We start from the raw sequence: 23,554 nt of genomic DNA, 5'->3' as shown, positions 1-23,554 counted from the left end.
CGATGATCGATCATTACCGCAACGACGTTGTTACGGACTTTTTCCGGGTTGCGCGGAAATTACTCGCGTGAATTTCATAGTTTTGATCGAAACGAATTTAATGGAAACGAAATTGACGGGACCGGTATTAGTCTATGGAAATATTGTTCGACGCTCGGTGAAAATTTTAGTCTCGCGCGCGGAGTAAAATTGTATTCGGTGTTCATGATTAACGAGTCGATTGAATAAGAATTTATTCGAGTGATTATTTGTTCCGTACTCGGAGTACTTGTATCGGTCGCCGCGGATATTCTATTGGCTTCGCGAAATGGCACGCTGGATATTCATTCCAGTGTACTTACAGCGTTATTCGAATAAATTTCGAATAAATAAAGATGAATCACTCGCGTAAATACGTAGAGTAATTTCCCACGAGTAACAAATTATTATTATCCACGCGAGGCATTCGAATAGCAAGAATTTATTCGAACAGTTAGCTTTGATCTATCGATTCAAATATTGAAACAACAATATTATCGGGTGAAGCTACTTCGATTAATATCGACATAGGTTACACTTGGACGCCGTGAATTCTTGCCAATAAAACCACTGCCGATGATTTCACTGTAACCGATTTTTCCTTCTCCCTGATAGATTGAGCCGTAGGTATTATTTTTCTTCGAGATTCGCTGGAACTTATTTCGTTCTCTCTTGAACGTGTACCGTTCCGTCGGTTTGACATCTTGTAATGGTCGAGTGATCTTGAAAACCCGGCCCCGCCGCCTCCTCCCGAGCAGTTGGCCGAAGTTACGTTTAGATAGCGAGAAAACAATATCCCGCCTCCTATCTTTCGTCGAGTTTCAAGGACTTCGTCTGCGAAGTCGAGGAATCGCACTAATCTAGGACAAAGGCGTCTTACGGAGCACATTGTCCAGACTCGCGGCAGACCTTTATCTTTGCGCGGCTTCCGAGCTCTCCCCCAAACTTTCAATCTTCTCATGCGACTTCGCATATTCGACCGGAGGGAGCGGGGCATTATCTCGGTAAGACGTTTAAGTCGCGATACCCGAGAACAACGGAAATAATAAAGTGTCCCGGCGGTTCGTCTCGCATAATGGATAGATATTGCCAGCTGAAAACTCGATCGAGATCCTCCGGAGACCCGAGGAATACAGATTCCACTTAAATAATCATCGAGTCGCTTCCATTCGACGCAAAAACGCGCGCACTGGTCGACCGTTCTTCGAACAGTGACGGACCTCTCCCGCTCCCCGCACAAAGAAACCCCGTATTTCCTTACCGAGTAAATAACGGCGAGGCCGCGCGAGCGCGGGGACAAGCGCAAAATGGAATTGCATATCCTGCGCGTATAAAATACTATGTTATCATCCTTTCAGTGGCGAAAATTACGAGAATCTCGCGCCGGCGGCCGGGCGCTGCTTCTATTAAGCTCGTCTTGAACGCTTTATGTTGCGTCGCGACGTGATAATGGAGTTCTCGAAAGTCGGATTATCTTGTGTACGCGTTCCGGCGTCTCGAAACGGAAGCGAACGAGAAAAAAAGGAGGAGGCGGAAACCAAAAAAGGGAAAAAGATCCGCGAAAAATACGACGTCGCGGCCGGCTTTATAATGCGAGGACGGCTCGCGTGTGCGTACGAGCGGGGACGAGAGGCTGGCACACCGGGGTAATGTATGGGCTGCGTGGTTTTTATGCGTCTGCGGATGAATCAGTAAAGGCATTTTTCGGAACGCGAAGTGACAATAAATTATGAGCGTCGCGGCCGACGTGTGCGGAGCTGGCCGCGAGATATGCCCGCGATAAATCCGATGGATAATCGTTCAGAATACCGGCGCCGACCCGGAAAAAGAAATTATCGGGTTCTTTCATCTGGCCGTGTTTCCATCGGATTAAGTTCCGGTCGGTCGCGATCGTCGTTACGCCCGATGTTTGCCGTGATTAACGACTCGACGACAGATAATCGTCCGCTTCGCCGCGCCTGCCAGCTAGCCAGCTCGCTCGCACGCACGCTCGCTCGCTCACCCTCGGACACCGCGAAATATTTGCGTATAACTAATTGGCTGGTAATTGGCTCGCGAATGGCCTGGCTGTTGATCCCCCGCAGGTGTTCGCTAATTATATCCTCATATTTCGTTAATCCCCTCGCGTCCCGATTAATTCGCCTGATTGTCAAATTCCGCCCTTGCGCCGGGGCGCTGGGTATGTCTGGAACCTTGCTGGTACACGAGTAAATAATTCCGGCGAAGGTGAAAGTGCGAGAAAGTGGGCAACGAAAGCGACGACGTTGAGGATCAATCTTGCTTCGAGCCTCTCGCTATGGTGTTCAGTGGCACGAGTCAATCGTGTAACTTCGGCTGCAGTGCATCTGTTGCCCTGTGCACAGTGGCACAAGTCAATAATAACGCCACATGCAGCCTGGTTATGTTGGATATTACACAGACGCTAGTGTGCAGCAGAGTTGCAGCAGGTCTGATCGCATCTAATTCTACTTAGATGGTAGTACGAGTCAGCAATATTAATCCAGATGGCTGCAATACACTGTCTATTGTTTATTCAGTAGTACGGGTTAATAATATCCCGACATTTGTCTCGTAGATGTTGTGTGGTACACGGTTTAAATAGACTGTGCGCAAAAATATCAGTAGTATAGGTCAATAATAACTCACGGTACGTTTCTTTTAGAAATAAGGTTCCACGATAGCTACGCGAAAATACGGCGTCGTTAGATTCAGACGTTTCGTTCTTCGTTATTAATTCTGTTATTAATCTCGTTTGAAACGAGGAACGTCGTAAATTGAGATATGCAATGTACACAGCTGTAAAACGCTGGCGTTCCCGAGCGCGATGAGTCCTCCACCATTGACCCGGTTACGAATTACACGATGAAGCTAGATTGGGCGTAATAAATTATCCTTGGTCAGCTTTAAACTACTTTAATTCGCCGAATCGATACGGCTGAAGTCTCGCGTGGCGCGAGAGTACTTACGTACGTTCATAACCGTGCAAAGTATCGCAATGAAAATGGTATCGCGGCTTCCGGCCGCTGCCGGAGGATAACATTTCCTTTGCCTCTAATTACTTATACATATTAATTCCCCGGCAATCCGCTTCGCGTAATACGAAAGTTAATTTTCCGGGGCGGAATATTTCAATAGAAATTTCCCGTTAATCAGCTTACGGAAGCTGAAAGTTTGAAACCTAACGCCGGTAATTTTTGTTACAGGACAATCGCCGACCTCTCCAACGCCAAGAACAATAGGTGAGTGAACGTAACACGGCGCATTAAGCTAAAAGTTTCCTTAATACAATGATAATTAAGCTCCAGTTACAACCCATCAAAAAAGTCGTATTACTTTGACCTCTGGTGCGGCGCGCGCGCCGCCGAGCCGCGGCGTCCCAATGAAAACATCGCCGTAATGGCGGCCATAAACGGCTCGGTTCCGTCGTGTTGCGCGCGGCCGGGACTCGCGCTCGGTGTGTTTACAAAAACAAACAACGCTATAACGATCAAGGTATCCCGCCGGGCAAAATTTTATCCCGATAATGGCGGCCAATTTGAACCGCCGCGAGTCGTAAAGAGTTCGCGCGTTTCCCGCGAGAATATAATTTCATCGGATATCGTCTCAGCGCGCTCGGCATCGCCGCGTATTGGTTTCGAATTAAATGATCGTATTCCACGGAGAGAGATTCGATTAGCCGACCGGTCGGGCCACCTGTTCGCTATTACATTTAACAAAAATCACCCGGGGTACGCCGGCGGAGCGCGTATTTTTTTCAGAAGCGGCCGGAAACCGGCTGGCCATTGCACCGGAAAATCGAATATCGCTGATAACGCCACTATTGCCGCTATCAACGTTCAACGATCAAAGCGCTTAGGTCACACTGGCCATGGAAAGTCTGGGAGTCTTTTCACGGGACCATCCGCATTCATAAAAACACCGATGCTTCGCGTTAGCGTTTCGACCAGCGCCGGATATTCACGATCCGGCGCCGCCTTGCGGAACGATTCGGGTACGGTCGGCTTTTCTCTGCGCGAAAAAAAAGAAGAGAAGAATGGGCTTCCATCGCTGGACGCCTAAATACTATGAAGCCGAGGATGCTCGCTGAGAGCGGGATATACGTGCATCGATTCGCGTTGCACTCGGTATAATACCCGGGTTGGTACACACGAAGCGTCTTCTAAAGAACAAGCCTCGCGGTGTACAGATTTACGACGCGGATATTAAACTTATAGGCGCACTCTTCTTGCGAAGGGTTCTCATGGTTTTGTCATCTTGTACCCGGTATAACGGATGACACGAATAATCCTGATCTAGTGCTACAATTGCAAACGTACTTCGTACATCCTGTAGGAAACGATTTAAACTTCCAGCATTTACGTAGATTCCTCCAACACGTGCGAAGATTCAACGTTGCCTGAAAATGTTTGAAAATCTGTTCCAATCTCCTTAAACCATCGCACACTCCATTGCTCGCGATACGCTTCTCCCCGGCAGACATCGGATTCCGAACTCAGGAGCGATCTATCGCATTAATTCGGGTACACAAGGCGAGCGTTCGAAGGCGGAACGAGCATTCGGCAGTCTGGGGTATAGGTGTCAACGTTATAGACGCCTCTTTTCGCCGCGCGTCTCGCTTCTCCGCTCCAGCGGAGAAGCTCGCGTCATCTTTCTCCTTCCCGTCTGGCCGGGGTGCGTCTTCCTTCCTTCCTTCCTTCCTTCCACAGGCCGCAGTGCCCTGGGCTACGTCGCAGCTTACAGTCCTGCTGTTTGTCTTGAGCCGTGAGCTTTTGTGTTTGCGCAAGCTCTGCCGTGGCAGCGACCGCCGCCTATCCACGTCCACAGCTGGTCCAGCCAGCCAGGCGTGTTTCGCGGCGGCCAGACTCATTCTCCTCTCTCGCCGCTCTTTTTCTATCTCTCCTTTCCTTCCTCGCTCTCGGCGCCCCGACCCCGGCCCTCCTCTATTTATTTAGTTTTTGCTCGCAGTTTGCGGACCCCGTACACCCAAGATGCTTAATTACCGTGAGCCCGCGCATCGTTGGCCGCCATTTAAAAATGTTTCCTCAAGGAGAAACTGCGTCAGGATTTTTGCCCCGCGGCCAAGGCGGTCGCCGTGTGTCCGCGCCCTTCGCCCCTCGACCCCCTCGCCCTACCCGGGGCATGGTTTTACCGCAGTAAATCATATTGTCGGCGGACCGTTCCGCTGTTCCAGCATTTCGGGAATAAAGACCACGGTGAATATCGATTTTGTAAGCAAACGCGGCGGCGACGACGGCGTCGCGCGACCGAGGCGAAATCCGCTCGTTTCGCGAACGATCCGACTGGATGCCGATGACACGATCATCGTGCCGGCGTATTGTCGCCGGGATTATTCTTTCTCGTTGCCTCCGCCGTCGAGATGTATTTTTATGAATTTCTAGATCTCCGAATCGCTGCGGCTCTCCTCTCGGAACTGCTATTGGATTTGGTTACCGGGATTCTTGTGGAATATTTAGAGGAACTACTCGGAATACAGGGGACATTCTTGTTTTCCATCTGGTTAATGCTTTCTCCAATCAGAGCACAAATGTATTCGGAATGGAATATCTATTGAATGCAATCGCTTTGTCTTCTCGATACTATCAGCGTTCGACGTTTAAAATTCCGAGCGCCCCGCGTGAAGTAATCGGGGAACTGCGTTCGACCGTTTCGACTGCGAGACGACCTCGTAATTCTAACGGTTACAGCTAATTCAATTATCAAATTCTTACACTTTTACGCACGAGCCGTTCAAGCCACGCCGAATCGCGCGCTACCGACGGACGTCTCTTCGAAAATTGAACAATTCCGCCGGCACTCGCGATCCCCCGCTCTCGCTAATGACATTAAATCTTCCCTTTACGGCTTAAACGTTTAAGTGCCACCGGTAGAATCCGGCCAGAATATATTTGTAAAGTTCCGGGCATCGCGCTGCTCACCTCCCTTTATCTTTCTATCTGGCGAGTTTACGTTGTCGTATATATTTCTTAAAAGTTCCAGTCGCTTACTATTTCCCGTTTACCCCGGCTAAACTGTTCTGGCAACGGACCCGCGCGTTTCCCGGGGTATTAAGTTCCGAAATTCGAGGCATTCTCAGCTGCGAAATAGAGATCAGGCTCAGGTAACGTGACTATTTAATCACTTACCGTTTCGAAGTTCCGCGAGCAGTCAAAGTTCAGGTCGGACGGATCTTCGGTGGCGAGCAATTAGCCGCCGTTCCCGCAGTCCTGTCCATTAACTTCGTGAACTGCAAATAAAGGACGGTCCTTCTCATCCGCGCTCCCTCTACCCACCGCCGGCGAGCTTGCGTGATATCTGCATCGCAAAAAGAATAGTTGATAACTGGTTACCTGCATCCGTTCCATCGACACGGCCGACAATACCGCGCTCGCCGGAATGGAATCCTTAAAAACTTTTTTCCTCCGCTCCGAAACTCCGCCCTGTCCGCTGGCCCCGAAACGGCGCGGCAAGCCGGTCGCATATTTTTTCTCGGTCACGCGATATCACGGCTAGACCACTTTTTACCATCGTTAAAGAATAATCGTCCGACCCGGAACGGAATCCTCGGCCGGACGAAACGAAGGGGCCAGATCGGACGCGATAACAACGCCGGCCTGATATCTTTTTGGCTCGCCCCGGACTCCAGCCCCGGCCAGTCGTTACCCATTTTCGGACAGTAACGTTCAGCGCGACCATCGGGGTCCGCGCCAGCCGCGAGCCGCGCCTCCACAAATTTTGCAAAACACCGATATAAATCGTTTGATAACGCGTCTGGCTCCGGGCGTCAATATACCGCGCGCCGGCCGCAGGGGCGAGGAACGCCGGGAGAAAAAGGGGTGGCCAACGCGAGCGGGAAAAAAGCGGCCGGGGGATGGGCCGGAGGGGGGTACCGAGCCCACGGAAATTTGGCGAATCGCCAGCTGCGAGGCGACGCTGCTGGAAGGTGCGCATAAACAACGCCGCGTATGCCGCTCGATCACCGACGCGCCGGGCTACGCAGCTGATATCGCTAATTGCAAAAACTGCCCCATCGACGGACGCAGCCGCTGCGAACTTTTTAACGCGGCGCAGCGGGCAAAAAATTCGAGAGTATAAGATTCGTCGCGTTTACAGTGGAACTGTTGCTGGTGAATTATCGTGTTAGCTCGTTAAGAGCTGTTTTTCTTGAATATTTTCGGTAGACCTTGAACACTTTCGTAAATCCAAAATTGGGAGATTCGGAAGAAAAGACTGAAATTAATGAAGAACTCGATCACTTCGTACAAGCATCTGGTTGTAGGTATAACTAAGAAAAATTGACTAATCGGTAGGAGAGGGAAAAACCAAGGTAAGGTAGAAGCTGTTGGAATCCCGCTGTTGGTCATCAGGTGGAAGGTCATGGGATCAGAATCTGATCCCGAATCTAAGAAACAGTCCCAGCTGGAATTTCGCCGGATGGAAAAAGGTGGGGGACGGTGCTCGTTAAGAGTGGACGAGTTCCGAGGGTCAGCCCGGTCTTAGAGGAAGGCGATTGCATAAGGACGAGCAGCTGCGAGAGCGTCGGAGGATTCTTAAGGGAATCCCGGGTCGGCGGCGTCGCCGGGATAACGTCGTGGAACAAAGAGCGGAATAAGCTGAAATAATTGGCAATTACAAAACCGAGCCGGATATTAACATTATCTCGTGGGCGCCGAGACTGGCCGTTTTCGACGGTGGCTCGCGGCTTTCTTTCGCAGAGATGTTTTCCACGTTTCCACGGCAGCCGCCGGGAATCCCGGCGCCGCGGCGGTTACCTTCCTCCCCTGATAACCGGCGGGACCGTGTCCGAGATAAAGGACATTGTCCTGCAGCCGGCAGAAACGCGGCGCACACCTTCGAACAATTATCGCGCCGAACTGGGCGATCGTCGCGCGGACGACGCGCGTGATTCTTCGCCCGCCGCGCGGAGATTTCCTCGTTAACGCGCGCCGGGCGGATATTAACGAGACATCGGGGCACGGCGAGGATTTTCTATCGCGCGACGGGAACTCCGCTTAATGTAAACACTTTCGAGATAAACGGCGCCCGAGATGCGAGGACGAGGTGGATTTGAACTAAGCCGCGGGACAGACGTCCTTGCGCGAACTCGCGCGTGTACTTTCTCCCCTTTATGAAAATCACGCGGCGAACGCGGCACACGGAGCGGGAAGAAGAAGACGCGGCAGGGCGAGTTGTTCTTTTAATTTCGCGCCGCGGCGTGCTGAATTTAAGCGATACCGTAATTCCGATCCTTCCGCTCCCCTGCTTGTTCGCCGCGAATGCCACCGCGGGATCCTTTGTCAGCCCTGTAACCACGATTTGTTTCCTTCCTTTTTATATCTCGCGGCTTGTCCCTCCCGCTCCTGACGGCTCCCTGCCTTCCCGTCGAGTAATCTCGAGCCCTCCCGACCCAGCACACCGCCGGCACACCCGATTAAATCATAACGCATTTATTAAATTCGTCTCGGTTTAGCTTCAATAAATATTCAGGCGGTCCGGGGACAAAGGGGTGAATAAACGACGGAAGAGGGAAAGTTCATCACGCCCATGATTAAGCGCGAGTAATTACCAAAGTCCCGGATCAAATGCGACGGGGTCGGAGGGGTCGTTCGACCAGACAATGTCCGTGATCCTGGGATTCCTGTTTCTGTGATTGAGTAATTGCTCTTGCGGCGGACGCCGCGAATTCGAAGAAAGTCAATGATACTCGATGTTGTAAAATAATACTGAAACTTCTATCGCGGGGGATGAAGTTCGGATTGAAACGCGGCTAACCCGGTTTCAGTGGTTTACAACGTTAATTATAAATTTCGCGTTGAAATGCTCGATTCAGGGATTTCATTCCCTTCATTCGACGATTATTATCACGGCAATTCCGGCGCAATTGTGGCTCGCTGAGTTGCCATGCATTAAACCGGAATATTGTGCGTTAAATTGCACGTTGAATATTTATTCCAGCGGTCGCCCGGCACGACGCCGCGTCGCGGCGCGAAATGCTCAGTCAACCGGCGTCTATGAATATCACGAGCAATCTCAAGAAGCTCGCAAATACCGCATTCTACCGTGGTAAATGTAGTCGGCGCGTGGCGCGCCGGTGTTGACCCTAATTTTCCCGCGCGAACTTGCAACTCGCCGGCTCGTTCTCGCCGGCGAACGCCGAAAACGAGGATCGATGAATCGAAAGGGGAGCCGCCACTTTTTCTCCGTTTCGCAATTAGAAAACGAGGATACTGTAAAATATTAAACGCCATTGTACCGGCCCCTTATTCAACAGACACTACAAAGAAGCGAAAAGTTCAGGAGATCCCCGACGAATTTAGAACACGAAGAATCGGCGGGGGTGAAGAACTTGAGCGTAACTGGGTCCAAAAAAAATCTGCAGTTTGGATGAATAAAAGGAACACCATTCAAGAAGAATTGTTAAGCGATCAAGCCTCGAAAGTTTTACAATGGCTCCGAAGGCTGCCCTTCCCAATTTCTTCCTCCTGGCGGAGGAAGACTCCGCAGACCTGGCTGCTCATTTAAATAATAAAAATTCCCAAGGGGTAGGTCCCCCCGTTTTCATTCTTCTCAATTAAGCCGATCCACTCGTCGCCGTTGCGAATCGAATTGATCCTACGGCATTAATTCCTGGGACGTCTTCGACGAATCGCCGATCCCTTAAATATTGACACTCCGCTCCGGAGGGAAGCAAGCCCCGCGGAGCACGCACTCGTCCCGCAATGAAAGCCCGCGGAGCTCGGTAATTTCTTCTCCCGTGCCGCCCTCCGACCCTCCGCCGCTAAACGCGCGTCGATTTAATTCCAATTGGCCGCCTCCTAATTAATACGGACGTGCTATTTCCAATCGAAGGGCGAGCAGAATAGCTGCAAGTGCGACCGTTCGCAAACACTTGCCCGCCTTATGCATTATTAAACACACGACCGGACAATGAAAATCGCGGCGGTTGATGTGCCTTTGTCGACGCGGTTGTTTCGTGTACGAAAACCTATTAAATAATCGATTCACCCCCGCGAGTTCTCCTCCTCGAAGTTCAATACACCAGAGCTCCTTCTGCGCTTTCATTGTTAAGCCACCGCCTCGCGCGCGCTATTCAACTAAATAACAATGTTTGAAACAAGGTTTTCAATGAAGTCAATTTGATGGAGGTTCATGAAGATTCAGTGGCAAGTTGAGGGAACTCGGTGTTAACGAGCCCCTTTTCCGAGCACGACTCTCCGTGTTATTCCCAGGGAACAACGATCGGCGCAAGAAACAAAGGACGATCGCGCGGTCCGCGATGAAAAAAGAGTCTCCTCGAGCAAGAAAAACGAGAACAACAGCGGAGGCGAGTTACGCAGTCCGTGCTGTGTACAGGAGTTCGCGGGAACCGCAGGTTTTTTTGGGGTGGCGCGCCGAGAGATCGAGGCAAAGGGTGCAGGATTTATGATCCCGTGGCAGGCTCGTCCGTTCCGCGAATCAATCGCCCGGTCGCAACTTTTTCGTAAGGCCCTCCGAGAACAAAGCTTCGACTATAGATTCCGCGATCGGAGGAACAATAGAATTAATGGCCGGCGAGGAGCCAGGGCGAGAGGGACGGGGAATTTTTCCGTCGACTGTCGCGTCCTCCGCGCTTCGATTCTTGTCCGTTTCCACGGGGGGCAGCGGGTCCGCGGCGCGGACGTCGGGCGGAACGAGCGGAAGATCGAGAAAAAGATAGGGGCGCGGCGGAACTGCGAGAGTTCGCGGGGAATTCCGGCGACGGACGTGTCCAAACGTTATCGGAGAATGGTCATCGTCGCACGCCGATCGAATACTGACAGACCGGAAGCCCGGCGCGCGGCCGCGGAATGTTTCATGGCACGATCTACCCGTGAAAATTGTGCCATGAATGTTGAGGACGAATTCGGGATTGACGTGACAAAATATTAAAAAGGGCTCTTCCGAGGGAATAGCCGAGGATGAACTCGAGTAGGATATTCATCGAAGCGGAATCGAATTGGGGATCGTTTGGAAGGGGTGGACGGGGACGTCTTGTTGTCAACGAGGGTGGCTCGATGCTAGGATTACCCGAAATGCCGGTGATCAGTTAAGGGATGAGCGTTGTTTGCGTGGGTAGGTTGCGGAGGACTCTTTCCGCGAGAGCCATAATGTCGGTTAAATCGACGGAATGACGCGGGTTAATGACAAATGATTCGGATCGACTTGGAACCTCTGCGATAAGCTTGTGACACTCTAATTGGATTAGAGACGGGCTTGTTCTAATTGGAAGAGTTATGCGATGCAAATTGGTAGAAGGAAAATAGGGAGTTATCGGAATAATTAATGAACGAATAATGGGGACGGCGGCCGCGCGAAAAAACGTGGACATTTGTCGAATGAATTTGACACGGTGGAACGCCGTACCAGGAATTTCCGCGCGTTGTCGAAGTATTCGGTGGTTAATGGCGGTTGTTGCGTGAACGATGGATTTTAGATGCCTCCGCAATTAATAATGGAACGGATTCAGATACGGGGATTGCGCAGACCGAGCAACTGGTCGTCCCCATTCTATCCATTTGCGCCGAGCCGCCCGCACACATAGTTTCCAGCTTCTCAGCCGAGCAGGGATGGAGCATAAATTGCATTATGCGCGAATCTCGAATTGCAATTGGATTATACGTTCGCTGCGAACCTCTAATTCCTGGCTGACATCTCCAATAATATCTTGCGGCATTTTTGCGTGTTACAAGGGACGCTTTTAGCGATGACGTTTATCTTCGCCGCGAATCTCGTGCGGTCGAATACAGATATCGGATTGGAATTAAGCAACACGCGAGGACGATTATCGAATCGCCCGGGGGACGGGGAAGCGCGTTTCGCTCGTGTTTCTCTTTTCGTTCCTGATAAAGAGGTGTTATATATTGAAATGAATTGCCTCGTGACCGTCGAGCGCTCGCCGAGAAATTTTATCCCGGTCTTTGGCGGAGATAATTATCGAACGAATAAGTGAATCCATTATAACGAATGAAATTACTTGCCACTCGTTTATGAAAGTCTCATCTCTAATTGCAACCACTTCCATTTTTACCGCGTGATTTATTCTGACGCCTCATTGTCAAATAATCTATCAGCCCGATTCATTTAACGGATAAAGATTTGAATCGTCGATTAAAACAGCTACCAGAGGTTTATACGAGGCACCTATAGTCCACCACTATTCTTACGGTTTCACACTCTCAGGGGAAGCGGAATTAAATCTCGATTCCTGCGGAATAACTGAATTCGATTCCACGGTTACGCGTTACATTCATGTAAATTCAGTTATATTAATTAATATGAAATCGGTCGAGGAATCGGAATTTCCAGGACCAATTACCGTGGCGCGTACAAAAGTCTTGATTACCGCGCCGGAAATCAAATTCCTCCGCAACCAATTGGACTTCTCTTCCCGTTTAAGAAAACTTCAGCCTTCGACCGGGGGCTCGAGGAAAAGTTTATTGATGAAGGTAGTGGAAAGTTTGGAAGTAGGTCGCCGCGAGTATATAAATAAATGTCACATAATATTTCCGAAGTGTTTCAAGAGCGCCGAGAAAACTTGAGAATCGAGCAGTCTAATTCTCGCCAATTCCCTTGAACGAATGCGAGCGGTATTTCGACCCTGCAACTCGGAATAATGAAACCAGAGATATATGTTGCGAGTCGCTTCAGAAATATCGTCCCACTCCGTCGAACCATAAAAATCTAATCAATTCCAATTATCGCAAGTGGAACGCGATTCACCGGCGAAATTTCCATTCAAATCAGTTTTCCGTCGAACCGAACGTCGACTGTTCAGATTCAATTCGCACAACAATTTCCCCCAACAATACGCGAGAATTAATCGCTCGGGTGTCCCCCGGCCGCAGATGTACGCGCGTCCCTTCGTCCAGGAGCACGAGATCATTAACGAAAAGGAATAACCGCTGACCCGAACGGAACGATCATTAGAAAGCGCATTGTTCCGGTATACGACAATCGTACAATACACCGGCACGTCGGCCGGGCGAAAATCGAGGTAAAAGGCTCCGTCAAAACAATTCCGAATCCATTGAGCCGTTCGCCGAGCGAGCGGCAGCTTGCACCGGGCGGTGGCCTGGCGCGGCGTTTCTCGCCGTTCTCCCTCACGATATAAATACTCGGTTCCCTCGATCACTCCCGCGCCGAAAATCATCGGAGCAAAGAGCAGCGACGCGGCGTATCGGCGTAGTTCGGCCTGGAAACCCATCGGCACGGTATCCAGGTCAGCGGGGATTACTTTCGGGCGAGCTAACGGTGTTCACTGCGCCGCGCGTCCCGGCTTTTCGACGCGCGCTCGCCGGACCCCCCTCCCCCCCGGCGCTTCTACGAATATTTTCATTATCCGGGATTGCGTGTCGGCTGTATTAAGAATGCAACCGGTTAGAGGTAGTCGCGGTATTCGGGCGATCGGCCGGCCGCTTGATCCGCCGGAAGAACCGCAATCGGATTTCGGTGGCAACGATTATGCCGTGTTTGAGACCGCAAAGGCGCTTTGCTCTTCGGAACGCGCGCGTTCGCCGAGCAGTTCCGTCCGGGCAAGTGGGGAGAAGACACTTGAAGCATCGTTCACGGGCTGACGAGCGAGGCACGTTAATGACGGTGTTTTGCCGGCAGCCGCGCGAGATTCCGTACGACGTGCGTATAGCTGGACAAGAAGCATCCAGCTGGTTGCTAGCTGCTGCTCGGATAATTATGCGGCAGTTTCCAATTACGAGTGACGACCGAACCTCTCCCCTCTCGCCCCTTTAACTCAAACTATCTCTCTCACTCTCTCTCTCCCTATCTACCTATCTATCTCTCTTTCCGTGCATCCCCCTTTCGGTGCAGCTGATCCCTCCTAATAGCGGGAAACTGCGTCCGTCCGGGAACAGAAAGCCTCTTCTTCGCGCGGAAGTGTCTTCTCCCGCGGGAATCGGTGCATCGGTAGCGCAACGCTGTCCGGATTATTGATCTTCTCCGCGTCACGTATGGCTGCCCGGCGAGGAATATTATTTGGCGGGAAGTTTCGGCGTTCGCGGGTACACGCCCGAGCCCTTGCGGCCGTATTGTTCTAAGGTAGCGTAATTTGCTGCTGTTGCGACCGAGGGCATGGGAAATTGTTGGCTCGCGAGAGCGAGTTCGCTTTAGAGTTTGCGTTTTACGCTACGGTGGCGGCAGATACGGGGAATCGTTCCCGGAGTGCACGAAGCAATCTTGAATAAGATGGAAGACGAGGGGACAGGTTCGCGGTGGATGGGATTTTATGAAGAAATCGATGCGACTAATTCAACCTTGGTAATTGTTCTGTTTAAGAGCTCTGGCTCGTTCGGGGTTGGCCATTGAAAAGTTGATTAAGGAATCTCTGATTCTTTACCGGCATTGGAAAGACTCTTGAAAGGGACGTATTAATTATTAAGTAATTGTTTCCTCGTGACGATCGAGAGACTGTGAATCGTGTGTACAGAATTAGAGTCGTCCAGGGAATTAATTTCTGGAACGATTCAACGATAGAAATTCGAATCACCAGGTCACGTTCCTTCTGTAGCCGAGTCCCGCCGCTCGTCGCTTTTGTTTCTCTCACGACGTACCTTTAGGCCGTCCGTGCGGGCACATTGGGTCAAGTATCACGTGATAACCGCTGAAAACGAAAGAGGCAGGGCGAGAAGGTTGTTCTCGACACCGTTGGAAATTCGGTGGTGCGGCGGCCTCGACGTTCTCGCGGAACGTACCCCGACTGCCGAACCATTAGCCGCGCGAAAGGTAACGGGGAGAACAGAAATTGAAACGTCGATTTCGGTATCGAATAACGCGTGCAGTGGTGGAACGCTCGCCGAAGGAACGTATGAATGACGCGATCCGCTTTTCATCCTGGCCACCCTAGGATTGATTTTTCATTCTGCGAGTGAACAGCGGCGAACAGTCGCGCGCGAAAGCAATTATGGTCGCGCAATTACAAGACCGTGTGTACGGTCACTGGATTAAAATGATACTTTGGAAAATCCAGTTAAGGAGCATGTTGGTTTTAATTAACTGGCCGGCCGCCAGTTTCTCGTTAACCGTTTCCAACTCCTAACGCCCCACTGTTTCTTCAGTCCGATCCCTTTCACGCCTTATCCAGCGATCTATTGTAACAGTTCGACACAGCGAATGATCGCGACGCTGTGAGGTCCCCGCGAATCACTGGGAAAATAGTTTCCGCAATTATCCGGGGATGTTATGAAACGGTAGATGTTCGAGGGTAGAATCTAATAACGGCGTAAAATTGGGACAGTGAAAAGGGAGTCGGGCAACGTGGCTGGCTATGTTTAAAATCTGAATTATCTATGCGTCTAATATTATCAAAGTTTATGAATACTTGCGTAATTGTTGTTAGAGAAATATTCGTGATTAATTCTCGCGTAAACTTAGTATTACAGCGTGCACATCCTTGTACCACTGCGCATGGAAATTGCAACATTACGGAAGACAGATAAATTCTCGATATTAACTATCCATTAAACAACTGACCTACTAAGGCTGCTTCGGTAATCTCAGCAATAGCCCTCCATGCATCGAATTTATATTAGACCGAGCAGTTATACACCCGATCATAAATAAAATAATTATTATTAAACAGGTTATACTGATAGGTCCATAAAGTAATCGTGCCGAATACAAAACACGGAAGCCCATAAATATGTTTAATGACGTTACCATCGACAAACCGCGCGGCCATTACGCGGGCAAGTTTAGTTTCACGGCCGGGATCGAATAAAATCAATTGTAAATCATATCCCGGCCGGAACCCATAAATCTGGTTCCGGGCATATCGTAACTTTATTCCGCGTTTTATTCCGTCAACATGGTTTCGTCGCATCCGGCCTGCGTCCCATTTCCCACGAACTTTGTCCGCGGGCAAATTCTACGCCAATTTCGATTTCCGCTTATTTCCACGTAACGACTCCGGCTCTGCCCTCCGCCGGAAAGTTCCGACGTGAAATTGTCTCTAACCGCGATCGAAGTTCGCGCGGCGACCTATCGCGCCGCGCGGATCCAGATTTTCGCGAATTTTGAGTACCAGAGGAGTCGGTTCGCTCGTCCTCAGTTTACGGTACAATCTATCGATCGATCTACTTTCATAATTTAACGCTCTTCCGTAACGCTCGCTTCGCGAAATCCAAATTTTCTATCCAATTTCCGAGTCTTTTTTCATTTCCACACGTTCCCCGGTGAACGTACACCGGTATATTCGGTAGAATGATTATTTAGCTTCTGCTCGGCACAGCGAGACGTCAGTTTGATTCCGGGTGTCGGAATTAATCAGGTCTAATACGTATCCCGCGGTGAATAGGATTTACTGCTTTAATAACGTCGTGTTACAGTTAACGCAAATCTTGTCGCCAGTTCGCAAATCTCCGCGAAGTTGGACGGCGCTGATCGAATCAGAACTTCGGGAGATAGTGACCACGCCGTGCGTCTGAGGAAGTCGGGACGAAGAAACAGAATACTTAAATATTTAATGTCCAAGGATTAGCAATTCCGCGATCCACGAGCAACGCCGCTGCTGCGTTCCTTCATCGACGCTGTTCAACAATTTCCGCTTGAATAACCGCGCACGGAATTGGTCAGAATTCACCGCTCCGACAATCTCTCGGCAACTTTAAAGCTCGATGAAGAACTACCGATCTTCCTCGAGCGTTGTTTTAAAGACGTTACATCCGGCGCGACTGCAATCTCGCCGAGAGTGACCTGTTTACCTCCCGACGCATATAGACGCTACTTTGATTCTAAGAGCTTCAAGCTAGGAAGCACACGACCTAGGGAAGTCTTAAGGAGACCCAACCCACATGGTAACCCAGACGAACTTTACTCCCCTAATAACGTTGCTTTAAACCCGACGCGCTTTTGATAACGAGCGCAGATTCCCCGCAGTCCCGGCAGACCATCGCGAGAATCTCGAATGAAATTACAACCTTTTTTTCAACAACATTACGAATAAAACTACCTGAAAACGCGACATTAGCTCCGACCGCGGCTCCCGCCGGTGCTCGGGGTCAGAGCAGCCTCGAACTCGGTCCAGACACGGGGTCGACCCGGGAACAAGCCAAAATTCCGTTGCCGTTCGTTGTCCGCGAAAACGAAAAGCGGCCGTTTCGTTCCGCGGAAAATATCATAAACAGGGGCCAGCCAACTTCTGGCGTCATATTACACCGTTAAATTAGCGGCCGCTACTTTCCCGACAGTGCCGGCTGGATTTACGTTCTGGAAGCGGCGCAGCCGGACCGGTAGCTCCAGCGAGCGTCGTCACCAGCAACAAACAACGGGCGCAACTTGACCCAAATACTCGGAATCGTTCCCTGGCTGTCGGACACTGGCTCCGCTGGAAGTTGTGGGACGTGGCAGCGCGTCATACGACCCACCTATGCATAAGCGCACGTGGATGTGGCCGCGCACAAGACCCGGAACCCGGTGTTATTAAAGTAGTAAATTTCATCCCTGCACGGATATGGATTAGACGCAGCTCGGCTGGTGTGCCGGTGTTCCTTGCCTCCACGAAACTCGTCGAATCAAAGCACCCTGTCTTTCTCCTTCTCGCCAGTCGGGTAACTAGGCGCAGGGTCACATTCCGGCGGGGCTCAGACTGCGGTCGGTGCGAGCGCGATGTTCGTCGGATAAACGGAATAACAGTAGGGAATAATGATTATGACGGCTCGGAAAACGTGTGTTAAGTCGCGGATGGAAGGGAGAAGGAAGCTTTGTACTTGGTATGATAGTGGAATCTTTGGAGTGCAGAATATTGTTTTAGATGGTGGACATGTAATAGTTCGATTGAGAAGAATATTTAGAAGTAAAGGAGTAATTTAATTGATTATGAGAGAAGTGATTTTGGAGTTTAAAAGTTCGTTATTGTTAGAAGAATTGCTACGTGAAATGTGATCGAGTATGTTCTTATATCAACCCTTGGTACAGTTAAGAACGTCATTTATCAAGGGAAATTTCGTAAAATATTCTAGCGGGGATGACACTGTGTAGCTTGTAAAGTGGCGAAGGAAATCTGTGAAAAAGGAGTAATTTGTCATCTGGATACGGTTAAGTTTAACATGATGTTATTAAAGTAGTAAATTACATTCCCGGCTGGGATATGGATTAGACGTCATCCGCTGGTGGGCTTGGTAGACCGAAACTCCTAAAGTCGAAGTAACAGTCCGTTGTGTCAGGCACCAAAATTGGAATTCCGCCCTACGTGTTACGTATTTTGGAGCAGTTTCAAATTTTGAGCATTGTCAGCTCGGTAATGCGATACTTCGGGGCGGTACAACTTTCGATCTCAATAAAGCACTCCGACTGCTGCGGGATCTATCCTTGCGATCTCGCTGTCTCCTCCTGCAGGCAGTATTTCAGCTGTTGCAACACAGTTGAAGTAGATTTAGGATACCCGAAAGCCGTAGAAACGTTTAGATAAGACTCGCTGCGAGAGCTCGCGAGAAAGTCGTTCGAGAAGAATTAACGACGCGAATTTGTCAGTATCGCTACACCGAAACGGAGCTGACATTCTAATGAAAGCTCAGATTCAGATGAGATCCTTAACGAATAATTATTTCCACCTATCAATCAAGACGTCCTTCCACAACCCACTTTCTTTCCAACGATAATACCTATTTCATAAACAAACACCAAACTAACATTACAAAAAATTACAACCGCGTTCCGAAATCAACATCAAACTGCCAACTCTTAACCTCTGAACCAATCCTCGATTCGTCTACGAATTCAAGCAGATCTTCAACATACTATGAATACTTATCCAAAACAGTTACACTAACACCGCATTCCGTTCACGAGAATCTGCTACGGATCGATTCGCCTTGCAGAGTATATCGGAGGAAGATAAATGGCAAGGGAGGGGGCGAGAGTGGCAGGTAGCCTTCCTAATACGCGCGCATAAATAAGCGAGGAGGGTGCAGATTGGGCGAACGCAACCGCTCCTTTATTTTCTTCGCATGCGTGGGACCGTGACGTCGGCGAAGGACGTTCGCGTCGAAGAAAAGGGAGGAAAAGGTCGGGGAACTGCGGGCCAGGGTTTGAGCGGCAAGAGGGTGGTAAGGTTAGGGTGGATCCTGGATACATAACGTAACGGATGGACAGGCAAGCTAAGGCTAGATAGGTAAGGCTATACTCGAAAGCTAAACTACTTTGCCCCGAGCGAGGCGGGGGTTACGGAGGCTTGAGTGCTAGCCGCTTGTTCTGTAATCCAATAGAGACCCCTAAGACCTTTCCCAGCCCACCTTGCCCCACCTCCTCGTCCCCCCGGTCCCTGCCGTATAGGTACGCGTGCAGCCGAGTGTACGTAAGTCGCTATACACACCTGGATATCTATGTAAATTTCAATATGGCGAGAGCAGAGCCTGCGCGTTTTTCTATTGGATGATGCCGAAAGCAAAAACAATCTGAGGCGCCGAACGTGATCTACGAGAGGCGAGAGCCAACATCGCAGCCCGGCTGTTTACGAACGTCTTCTCACCGCTGGCCCGATCCTTTTCTTTCTCTCTCGCTCCCTCTCTCTCCCCGTCCCTCTCGCCCTCTTTCTATCGGTGTGCCAGGGCTCTTGGGTGATGGGATCGTTAAAGGCTTTCAAAGGGATCTAGAAATACCGAGGAAAAATATGTTCGACGGAGGAAGCATGATGCCCGACCTGGCGACGATAATAAGGAGTGATAAACGGGAGAAAGTGATTGAACCCTGTTACCAGGATGACGATTTTTTCGGAAATATCGTCCCCTCAGGTCGGCACGCGGGCTTATCAATTTTACCGGCAGAAAAATATTTACGCGTTTCCTCGGGCTGGAAAACGTTTCAGCCGGGAAAACGACGCGACCGGAGAATTTGATGTAATCGGTGTACTGTTTCACTTAAGGCTGAGATTCAGCGTCCCTCTTATCGCGTGTTTCGATGTTGTTGAGGGGAATATTGAAAATATGGGATCACGGGCGTGAATATGGTATTACGGCGATCTCCCGATCAGATTCCTTTAGGGTAGATCGGTGACATTTCGTAGGGATATTTATACGTACAAATTTCTGCCGTGACATTTCTGCGAAGTGTAAACAATGTACGTCATAGGATCGGAGATTTCATCTCGGTCGCCCCGTGAAATAAATGATCCGGCAGTCCGCGAGTGTCTAGAGTGCAGGAACTAATCCCCGCGATACGTTACCTAAATACGCACGCGGTATTTTCGTGATAAATAACGTCACATTTGTAAGGTCGTTCCGTGAGAGGAATGCTATGCGACCTACACAAAAGAGATAATAACTCTTTAATGCTCACTTTTCCCCGCGTGCCACATAAATCTACTCGGCATTCCTTGAATATGCAAATTATTCCCATTATCGCAACCTGCGTTCAAAAACCATCGACCCGCCAGCCACATCTACCGGGCTCCGTAGAATTTTTTCATCGTTAATCGAACGTTTCGAGAGCGATTTAAACCCTCCCTTCGATCGACCCCTGCTCCGCTGGAAATATCTTGCCGAAGTGAGCTTCGCGGTAACATGTTACACTAAGTGTAAAGACTTTTCGGCGGATTATATTTCGACCTGCATGCAATTTTCCGTGAGCAACCCCCGAAGGTTAACTTCGCTGAACGATGTAGGTTACAATCTTTTGAAATTATGTTTCCGTTTCTGTGTTCCAAGATACAGTGGCTATTTTAAAGTGCTCCATTATCTTTGGAATAATTATGTATCTCGGAGTGAATGTGGAGACCGTGAACTTTTTTGAAAAGTACGAGCATATCTGCGACAGCTTATCTCGGCGGCGGTCGGAAACGAAGGAAGCAGTAAATTTTCGTTGGAAAAGGTTCGAATCTGAATTACATAGACAACAATCAAAGGCTCACTGGTAGATCTCCGATAAAGGGGAGGGTCTTGCCGACAACTACGCGGGAATTCGTGGTATTAGAGGCCCATCTCACGTAGCAGCTCATCAGCAGTTGAATTGGCCACTCTGCCCCGGCATCGAGTTTTCTTGACCTGGAAAGTTCAAAACGGTACTTGGTCCGCTACGTGTGATTACGGGACATGTCATACGGGGAGGGTAATTTATTTTCAACCCACCGTGTATCATGCGCCGTTTATGTTTTTCATGCTCATCCCTCCCTGTAACAATCTCGCAATCCGGCTACGGCATTATACACTGCCGGATCTCGTATCAAGGAGAAACATTCTGAATTCTTTATACTTGCTAATAAAAAGAAACGGTTCACTCGGTTGACCTAGTTCCTTAGATGATGTAATTCGAGGGAACATTTTATTGCCCGCTTTAAATAAAATGAAAATAATAATTCCGCCAGCTTTTATTTTAGTTTAGTCGAAGTTATTAAATCCTCTTTTGGAAAACTCGGGGGTGTCCTTTATCTTGTCAAATTTCATTTCTTTATGATATCCTTGAGCACCCGAAGTTTCGTACGGGTACATTGCCTTTCGGGTAGCGTTCGCAGAACAGCTACGAGGGTAAAACAGCGAAGGGGTGGAACTACCATTGCCTGTCGTCGAGCGAACGTCGATATTACAGGGGCTGGTTTTACTCAGTGCTGTCGGCAAGGAAGGAAGACGCTCACATTAGGGGTGGTTATTGCCGATCGAGCCTTTCGCAAGACGTTGCCAGGGGTTGAAGCTAGGGCCCGAGACATAGGATGGGGTTAGTTGTACTGGCAGCTCGACGAGGAGTATTGAACGATTTTCAAAAGTTATCGTAAATAAATTCCCTCGATTACTTCAGGTCATAAAATGCACAGAAACAGTCTATGAGACTTATAATCTCCACTCCTCACTGCTATTACTTTCCTCTGAAAGTTACTTAATACCCTGGTTCATGAGCAATAAATTACCAAATTATGATCTATAACCGTAATCAGTGATTATAGCGAAATATATACTCCCCAAGGTGTTCGCAGAGGTCGAAATTCAACCTAATAACATTTCCAAATAGATTCGTACCAATGAATATGTACTTTCAATGCAAAACAATGCATGTTTAAATATTGCTACACATTACAGCGTATAACGGAAAAAAGATACTGAACCAATTATGCAGAAACATTAGGGTAAATTATCTTCCATCCGATAACCGGTACGTGATCGAACAATTTAACCGATGCTGCACAGAAATTGATATTTGTCCTCGCCGATATTGGAGAAGCGGCGACAATAACAAGAGAGATAAACAGTTTTATCAGGGAGCTCCTCCGCGATTCCGCGTTGTTTCCCGCACAGACGCGTTCGCGTTTGCGTGTCGGTGGCGCAGATAGCGGGATTGCGTATGCGCGCCACGGATTATCATCCGTATCGATAAAGCGTGTGTTGGAAGCGGTGGAACGGAACAGCGTAACGGGATCAATCGAACCGCGGTAAAGTCAGCGCGGCTGATTTCGCGCGGCGCCTTTTAGTGCGGCGATGGTCATAAAAGCTTGAATACGAACACCGCCGTACCGTGGTATCGATCTAGCACGCGGTTGCGGATATTCTTCCGCGTGTCTCGCGCCGAACCGAGTCGTAAATGCCACGATTTACCGACCCACCCTCCCGCCGCGCGTCTCCCGCAGTAGTAGCTGTCGGTGTTGAGTCAGACGCCGCGGAGAAATAGGCTGCCTATGTTGTTCCCCTATCTACTTTCACCTGTTTCGTCACGAACTCGAAACACGGTACATTTCTCGAACCCTCCGACGTTAAAGCATAACAGTGTTTTGATACAATATCAATACTGTTGACTTCATACGAATTTTATCGAATGATTCCTCGAACTGAACGTTTGAAGAGAAATATGCTACCTGGAGCGTTTAGAATATTTTTACAGTTCGTTAGAGTAATCATGGATATCAACTGAAATTCCGTTGGAAGCTGTGGTGCATAAAGTGCACGTGCAAATTTGGCGATGTTATCAAAATTTATTAGAATTATCCAGCCCGCGATTCGAGTTTCCGCGTGTTTCATTATAGTTCGAGTTTATTTGGGGAATTAGGATCATCAGTTTGCTTAGTGAATCCTGTAATACCTATAGTCCCGGGGTAGAAAGTTGCAAACCCATGAATATTCACCGGTCCGCGCGATAGCTTGTAATGTTTGAGAACCGTGAGCAGGAAAGATTATTTAATCGATACCTGAAGGTATCAGGCTCCGTGGATAATTGACGGGCATAAAAACTTGAGAAGCAGTTGCGTGCGAACGGAATGCGGAGCAACAAAAAGACGCGACCGAGGAGCAGAAATGGCCGATGGTTCTGACAGGTGCGCGCGCAACGGGGACGGAATATTGTTCTATAGACAGCTCCATTGTGTCTTACCCTTGGGTTATCATTATCTGTCTGTCTTCACCTACGTTCTGAATTATAGATTGAGCAGACGTCGACGCAGACGTCTACCGCAACGGAGGAACGGAGGTTTAAAGCGGACAATTTTTCCATTCGCAACGCGGTAAATCTACGCCGGCAAAAACAATGAGTTATAAAAAGCAAAGGGCACGGAAGGATTAATTAAGGGTTCGTTTTACCGGCATGTAAAGTAAATGTT

General features: G+C 49.3%; 1 protein-coding gene across 4 annotated transcripts in view; it reads left to right on the top strand.

Annotated features, from left to right (window-relative positions):
- The window catches only part of Ten-a (Teneurin-a transmembrane protein), a 587,521-nt gene that overhangs the window by 159,198 nt on the left and 404,769 nt on the right, over positions 1-23,554 (top strand). For all 4 annotated transcript variants that reach the window (XM_076371185.1, XM_076371187.1, XM_076371186.1 and 1 more), the window contains exon 2: positions 3,222-3,257. The gene's annotated coding sequence lies outside the window, so the exon portion shown is untranslated. The remainder of the gene's footprint in view (positions 1-3,221; positions 3,258-23,554) is intronic.

This window comes from Nomia melanderi, chromosome 10, assembly GCF_051020985.1.
Source record: "Nomia melanderi isolate GNS246 chromosome 10, iyNomMela1, whole genome shotgun sequence".
In the NCBI taxonomy this organism is placed as follows: Eukaryota; Metazoa; Arthropoda; class Insecta; order Hymenoptera; family Halictidae; genus Nomia; species Nomia melanderi.
The sequence above is the reverse complement of the archived record's forward strand: the minus strand, read 5'-3'. Positions and strand labels throughout refer to the sequence as shown.